This window comes from Triticum dicoccoides, chromosome 5A (genome assembly GCF_002162155.2).
Source record: "Triticum dicoccoides isolate Atlit2015 ecotype Zavitan chromosome 5A, WEW_v2.0, whole genome shotgun sequence".
NCBI lineage: Eukaryota > Viridiplantae > Streptophyta > Magnoliopsida > Poales > Poaceae > Triticum > Triticum dicoccoides.
The window spans coordinates 15,459,044-15,467,475 of record NC_041388.1 but is presented as its reverse complement, the minus strand read 5'-3'; positions in this window follow the sequence as shown (position 1 = coordinate 15,467,475).

Sequence of the window (8,432 nt, the reverse complement as noted above, 5' to 3'; positions counted from 1 at the left end):
TGGCGTCTCCGGGCGTCGAGGAGGGGGGGCAACCAGGCAGGAGGTGGCCAGGGGGGAAGCAGGAGGTGGCCGAAGCCTCTCGGGCGCGCGCCACGCCTCTGTTCGTCCTCCTGGCAGAGGAGGAAGAAGACAAGGGGGAGGAGGTGGGCTGGGCCGGCCAGATGGGGGAGCTGGGCCGGCTACAGGTAAGTGGCCCAGGTACGGGTCTTTCTCTCTCTCTTTTATAATTCTGTTCTGTTTTATCTTTTCTATTTTCTGCAATTTGTTTTTGATTTGATTTAAAATATCAAATCATTTTATAAAATCCTGGAAACAGTTATGGGTGTTTTCTGAATTATTTCAGTGACCCCTAACAATTTCCAACATTTATTTGAACATTTAAATTATTTATAGTATTTAAATGCCCAAAGTCAAATACAATATGGTTTAGTTCAGTGACCAAATATGCCCTGCAAAAATATAAACCATTTTTGGTAGATGCTTCCACCTCAAACCAGAAATGTTGAACATTTTTAGAGGACATTTTGAGTTCAATGAAAAAGGTTTTATTTTGACCCTAGTTGAATTCATTTGGTGCTAGGGCTTAGTCAATCCCCATCTCAGGTTTAAATGAAATTTAAACATGATATAACACTCTAATGCATGCACTAGGCATTGTCAGAACTAGGGATGTGACAACTCACCCCCACTAAACAAGAATCTCGTCTCGAGATTCAAGCGTAGGGTAAGGTGAAAGGTAAACGCAACTAGTATAATCTTCACGATCCAGGGTGCACTTCAGTTGAACGTTGATTCATTCACCATCCTTGTCTTGTCGTCTTGCTCTGAGAACTCCAGCTAATCATGTCAAGAAGAGGAAAGGAAAACTCTAGAAGGGTCGATCTTCTCGAAGATCGCACAACTCACGGAATGAGACATAGGACCATTTCTCGGGTTGAGACACGAGATACACATCGAGAGGGGTGGAAAGAAACGGATGACGAAGGTTCACTAGGTAGACAACAATGCCACACCTAAGAAGGTGGTAAACGATTGTCAACGTAGCGAGGAGTTGAGTTGCCATGATACCACGACGAAACATCCTGGAGGAGGGTGATTCGTAGATTATTACCCTAAGTGGCAAAAAGAATTACTTTTGATTCAAAGATCATCGAAACTCTTTAAACCAGCCTAAGACAATTCTCGAGCGATCGTTTGGAGGGGGTCGGTAGAATGGCATACTCGGACTTGGATGATGTGGATTACCTTGTTGAAGACAACGTAATGGGTGATTTTGCTTATCACCGGAAATGGAAGAGACCCATGGTAGAATGGCACATTGGTGGTGCAAGCTGGGAACAAAATGCAAATGCTGAGAATGATTCTAGTAACTGGGGAAGAACCCACCAATAGAGAGTTATCCCACTATTGGAATGGTTATAGCATAACCGAGGAAACTGAGAGCGCTATACAGTTAATGCCGACGATCAAACCTAGCACTTGCGCGTGCTCTCAAGAACTTGAGCAATTCCATAATCATCAAGGTTTTACCAACATCCGTGTCAAGGATCCTGGCAACACAACTTGCTACCATGATGAATGATGATGGATGATGCAGATGCAAAGGAAGATAACACTTCTCAGATTTCATCTTAGCGGGGCCAAGGAAATAAAATCTGGATGATCGACCGAGAGACATTTAGCACTCCGCCTCTAATGTTCTCCTTGATGTGCTAGTGTATCCCATTCATAAATATGGTTTGATAACTAGAACATCAAGTAAAAGGTCGGACTTCGGAACACAAAAATCATAAGGCACAACTAGGGAGTAACCCTACGAAATCCCTATGGGGAGGTGGCCAACTTCCTCAATCAAGATATTATAATAATAGGTCTTCCGGTTGGGTGTGTTGGCCACGACATCCACTTTACCGGTTATCGAGGGACCAATATTATAGTTCTTGGAAAATGCTCCAACCATCATATCTGCCTGAGATTCAGATCTGGTTGGTGTTAGGATATTCCAGACTCATCGAGTCTAGGAAGAAAAATGAAAGTTTGCAACACAATTCGATGAGATGACGTTGCGAGATTCTCGGGAAATGAACTACGATAGCAAGCTCCAAAACATGAGTTGGTTCCGCTACAAACATGTGAACATGTTGTCCCAGACAAGCACGATCACATGGTAGTCTTATAATAAACACTACCGAGTTCTGGTTGGGAACCATCATCGAGGATATCAAAGTTCTTGATTAAGCCCGGGTTAGCTCTTAAAAGAACTCCTTCTCCTAGAACAAATCAGTTAGTGGCTTGGTGTGCTAGGGATGCATATGGAATGAAGATGATCAGTCTATCAGACCATAGAATACTTCGCACATGCATGACTGACTTGCGATGATTCCAAAGGAAACAAAACAATCTTCCTCGAATTCATGGCGGCAACTTACACCAAATGCACATGAATTAGAGGAAGTCACTTCTTCCATCCAAGCATAGACTTCATGAACGGAGCACGAAGGCTTTGCTTACAAAATTTTCAACACTAGGTTGATGTTCAACATGACTCATGGGGGGAGACAAAATGCTACTGATGGGCTCAACAGCAATTCATCGGAATTTCCATATCACTGGACTTCCACCATCATGTGAACACGGTGATAGCATTGGTCAGAACCAAAAGATATAATGGTGTATGCTCGAGGGATCAACCACGAGGAAGACAACATTACGAACATCGTTGGTTCTGACTTGATTTGACGATAGCCCATACTCAAATCAAAGGATTGATAAGACAATAGGTCCAACAACTGATCACAGGGACCAATCGATGAAGATATCATCTTTCTTCAACACACACTACACAAGAATATCCCTTTGGAACGAACTAAGTCAGGCAAGCTTTTATCTTCCAATTCTCCAGGTTGTTGTTTAGCTTATCCAACTAGCTCAGGGTATCCAACACGGATTCTTGGAGAAAGGGTGGTTTACAGGAATAAACCAACTTGATCACGAACTCAACATAGCGGTCAGGTGACAACCTGGTAATACTTCTGAGAAGATATTCAGAAAATCACGAACCACCGGTATGTTACTAAGCTCGAGAACAATCTTGCTTTTGAGGGCGAGACGATATGATCTAATGAGTGAGGACTTGACAAGATCCTAACTCATCAATCGAAGGGTGCACCGAAATAAGGACTAGGTAGCACGATCAGTCTTAGAAGGATGATTCGAAAACCAACATGCTAAGAATGAAATTATTATTCTTTAACTACCAAGCAACGAGGTTGCTAGGCATATTGATTTCACACATCACAATTCATTTGTCGGTATTCCGGTTGCATCAACACGAAGACCGAGGAATGACTAATGATGGCAAGAGGTATCACTGTACCAAGAGTTCATAGGATGGTGTGCAATTCCTATAACAATCCCGATATAACGATGGTAATACTCCAAGGTAGAACAGAACAAAAGCTGGATTAGCAATTTGATCTGCGGAGCACAACTTCTTTGACCCAATCCTGGATATGGAAGAGGTACTGGAGTTTGTTTCTCCTAGTCATTCTGAATGGAATGGCTGGACGGACCACAAGAGTAATAGGCATCGATGAACGAATGCACACATAATCTTGACTATCAATTGATAGGCGAGGGTCAGAAACAACTAAGATGGGACAACTCAAAAGAACATATGATTTTCTGAGTTGTGGATGCATGGACTAGCATGTCGAACGAAGTTCAACATATTTCTTCCGGATAACCCATGCAGAAAGGTAGAACTGGCAGAGTCACGATTTATGAATGGAGAACTCATCGAGAGCACTCTTGTTGTCATCTTTTGGTTCAGAAGAACCCCTGCCAAGAATGGTTCATGGTAATTGGAAGAAGGAGATACCACGGACTTCAAGGACTATCGCAAAGGTTACTAATATCCTAAAGGCGCTAGCAATTACTATCAACATGAAGTAGGTAGAGTGAATCTCGGGTTCAAGAACCAAGGAATAGAATACCTACTACTAAGTAGCATCACGGGATGCTTTCGAGAATAAAGGCCAGAATCATCACACTAGGACACAAATCATGGCTAGACCACTAGATGATCCCCTGAGACACCTAGGGTCATAATAATAACTTCAACATAAAGGTCGAGGCAGTAGAGTACCTCAACTCAACAATTAGTGTGATTGAGCTGGCATAAAGGAGCATCGAAACCAGAGGGAAAGGATTTTGCAAATGCATCAGACTATTTAGAAACCTGGGATGACTCGGACAGCATAACGGCTGTAAATGCTCAGAAAAGATTTGAGACATTCACAAAAATGGTGGCATAACCACTCAGAAGCACAATATCAAGGTTTGGAGATCAACAGTTAACATACAGAAATAGTAGGAACTGAGCTGAGATTTAAATCCAACAATCTATATGTCTATGGATTAGTAATACGTGATCCTGATAGAAAGATGAGAAGACCTAGTTCCTTAACCCCGTAGGAAAGATAAGATGACTCAGATCAGAAGGGCATAAGGTATAAGGAGTAAAAAGAGCCTTACGTTCCATCCCACAATCAATTCCCTTATATAACTAAATAATTTCTAGACTCAACTTCGACCAGTTTGGCTTGGTAATCCTACAGGCAGTCAAGCTCTGATACCAACGCTGTCAGGACCCCGACTCAATGCCACATCGATCTAGCATGTAACACCTCATATCACCTTGCGGCCTCACGCACGGTATTCCCACGGGTGTCGTCTTACCTTAACCCGGGACCGTTTGCGCCTTTTGGCACACGTATATGATAGTGTCGCTAGCATCCATATGATAAGGAGCCCGGGATGACATGGCTAGTCGTAAACCCAAAGTGGCACAGACTTACAGGGACATGCATTCATGACCCAGCATCGAACGTGTCGGTCATCAGCGAGTGAATCCAGGCTGTAGCACTGGGCTAGCAGGACTCCGGTGAACCGGGCTGTAGCGGGCTAACAGGACTCCGGTATTCATCGCGTGACATTTCCCCGAAGGGACAAACACATGAACGAAGAAGGACACATGCCGGCCAGCCTAAGTGTTCCAGAGCAGTAGCAAGCTACCATGGCTCGGTGGAAACACTAGGAGACATTTCCCGGTAAGAGATGCTACTAAAGATAAACAACTAGATAGTCAGATCCCACACATACCAAGCATTTCAATAACATACACACAATATGCTCGATATGGGCAATACAACATGGTATCACAAAATGACTCTACGACTCAAGTAATTTATTCAATAGGCTCCGAGGAGCGAGATATTACAAACAGGGGTCTCATGACCCAACATTCAGAGCATACAAATCAAAGCACAAGCGGAAGCTATCATGTCTGGGTACAGACATCTATAAATGAAAAAGGCTGAGAAGCCTGACTATCTATCAGATCCTGCCGAGGGCACAAGATCGTAGCTGAGGTATCAAGCTAAACGTCGAAGTCCAAGCGGAACTACTAGTGAGACTGAAGTCTCTCTGCAAAACATAAAATAGGCAAACGTGAGTACAAATGTACCCAGCAAGACTTACATGAGATCTATCTACATATGCATCATTATCAACAAGGGGGTGGAGGGGTTTGACTGCAGCAAGCCAGCTTTGACTCGGTGGCTATCCTAACTACGACTGCAAGCAACTCTTTTGAGGTGGCGCACACGAGTCCACATATTCACCATATCAATACACCACTATGGATCCGCTCCCGTCTCCCTACGAGAACGCCATCCATAGCACTCACGCTTATCTTGCGTATTTTAGGGTATCCACTTTCACTTGTCTATGAACTGATATAAGCAACCCAGAAGTCCTTTTCCGCGGACACGGCTATTCGAATAGATCATATTAACCCTGCAGGGGTGTACTTCTTCACACACGCTCTCACCACTTACCGCCGTTTACACGACATGTACTCGGCAACCTTCAAGCGGAAGCCCAACGTGGGTGTCGGCCATGGCCTACCTAAACACTCGAGTCTCTAGTCCAGGTTTATCGCCTATTCGGGTTCCATCCATGAGGAGATCCGGCCGGAGTTTCGCTCACAGCCCCAAACGATGTGAACAGGGTTCCGTGACACCAAACGGGCGCCCGGTATACCCGGCCACGTGCCTACCGCATCACAGCCCACCCCTACGGTCAGCGCTGCGCACGGCCTCCAGCATACTACAAACACCAGAAACTACTTGCAACTCCTGGACAGAGGACAAGGGCGATTAAGAAGCCGAGAGGGTCCATTGGTTTCGGGCCCAATGCGTGGTAGTAGCTGAATCATGGATCACAAACACAGAACTCAGTTCCTGAGGACGGCTGCAATGAGACAACCCACCATGTACTCCTACATGGCCTCTCACCGCTACCTTTACCAAATCGTGTTCACACACTTAGCTCACACACAGTAGGACATGTTCACACGCCTCTGATTCATCCCCGATGAATCAGACCTGACTCAACTCTAAGCAGTAGCAGGCATGACAAACAAACATGAATGAGTAGGCACAACAGGGCTCAAACAACTCCTACTCATGCTAGTGGGTTTCATCTAATTACTGTGGAATGACAGGTCATGCAGAGGATAAAGGGGTTCAGCTACCGCAGCAAGTAACAGATGAATCGTTGTTGTCCTAATGCAGTAAAAGAGAGCAGGAGCGAGACAGTAGGATTGTATCGGAATGAACAAGGGGGTTTTGCTTGCCTGGCACTTCTGAAGATAACATTGAGTCTTCATCAGTGTCAACGATCACATCATCGGTATCACGTCTATCGAGAGGGGACAAATACCGGCAAATACAGAAAAAACACGATCAATGCAATGCACAATATGATGCATGCTATGACATGGCAATATGAATGTGTTTTGGGCTAATGCACCTAAAACCAGATTAAATGAAGTTGGTTTGAATCCAAGATTCAAATTCAAACTCCATATATGGATATTTAAATGCCATTAGTATGATTTGTGCTAAACAGCATCTATAAGTTGTTCTAACATGCATGAAAATGGTACAGATGGATTCCTTGGATTTTTCTGATAATTTTTCATATATAATTTATTTAATTTGGAGTTACGGTTGATTTTCTATGAATTTTAGAAGTTTATACAATTTTCTGGAATTTCCTGATTATTTTTAAATCCAGAAAATACTTATTGCGTCAGCCCCACGTCACAGTGACGTCAGCAGGGTCAACTGGGCTGGCTCGGTCAAACCTGACGTGTGGGGGCCACACGTCAGTGACACATGAGCTAATCCCGGTTAAACCCAGCGCTGACTGGGGTTTGACCAGGGGTGGGGCCCGCTGTCAGTGGCCTAGGGGGTTGGTTAGTGTGTGTGTGGGGGGGTTAGCCGCTAATGATGCCCACGTCATCATCGCCGGACTTACGCCGGCGGCGACCAAAATGGCGGCGGCAACGCGCCGGACTTGCGCTAAAGGCGACGGAGGCGGCGGCTGAGGGCACCGGGGCGTAGCCCGGGCTCTCCCGCATCTGATGGGGTAGGTGGGAGGCTGCGGGAACACCGGGGCTCGTCGGAACGGAGCTCGCGGCGGCGCCGGAGTTCTGGTGGTAACGGGCGCGAGGCCCTGGTGGGGTTTTGGACAAGCTGAGCTGCGCATGGGCTTCCTGTGAGCCTCACGAGCTCAAAGCCGTGCTCGGACGCGACCGAAACAAGCCATGGCCGCGACGGCAGCATGGCCGGCGGCAGCGAGCTCCGGTTGCGGTGAGACGGCGGTTACAGCATGGGGGCGAGCGAATGGAGAGAGGGGAAACACAACGGGGCTCACCGCGATGCCGAAGAGGAGGTCAGCGAGCTCGGGGAGGTCCTAGCGGCGCTGAATCGACCGGAGGCGAGCTCGGCGCTGGAGGTTGAAGACGACGGCGGTGGCGACGTTGCAGGGGCTCCCGCGGTGCGCTTCTCGCCGAGGAGGAAGAGGTGGTCGAGGCGGATCTCCTGGGCACTTCGGGTGGCAGTGAGGAGCACGGTGGCTACGGCGAACGGCGTCGGCGACGACGAGCTCCATTCGGTCGCGGGAGGGGAAACAGAGGAGCGAGGGGGTCCAGAGAGCGAGGGAGAAGTGAGAGGGGTCGGGGAGGCGCCTGGCGTCTCCGGGCGTCGAGGAGGGGGGGCAACCAGGCAGGAGGTGGCCAGGGGGGAAGCAGGAGGTGGCCGAAGCCTCTCGGGCGCGCGCCACGCCTCTGTTCGTCCTCCTGGCAGAGGAGGAAGAAGACAAGGGGGAGGAGGTGGGCTGGGCCGGCCAGATGGGGGAGCTGGGCCGGCTACAGGTAAGTGGCCCAGGTACGGGTCTTTCTCTCTCTCTTTTATAATTCTGTTCTGTTTTATCTTTTCTATTTTCTGCAATTTGTTTTTGATTTGATTTAAAATATCAAATCATTTTATAAAATCCTGGAAACAGTTATGGGTGTTTTCTGA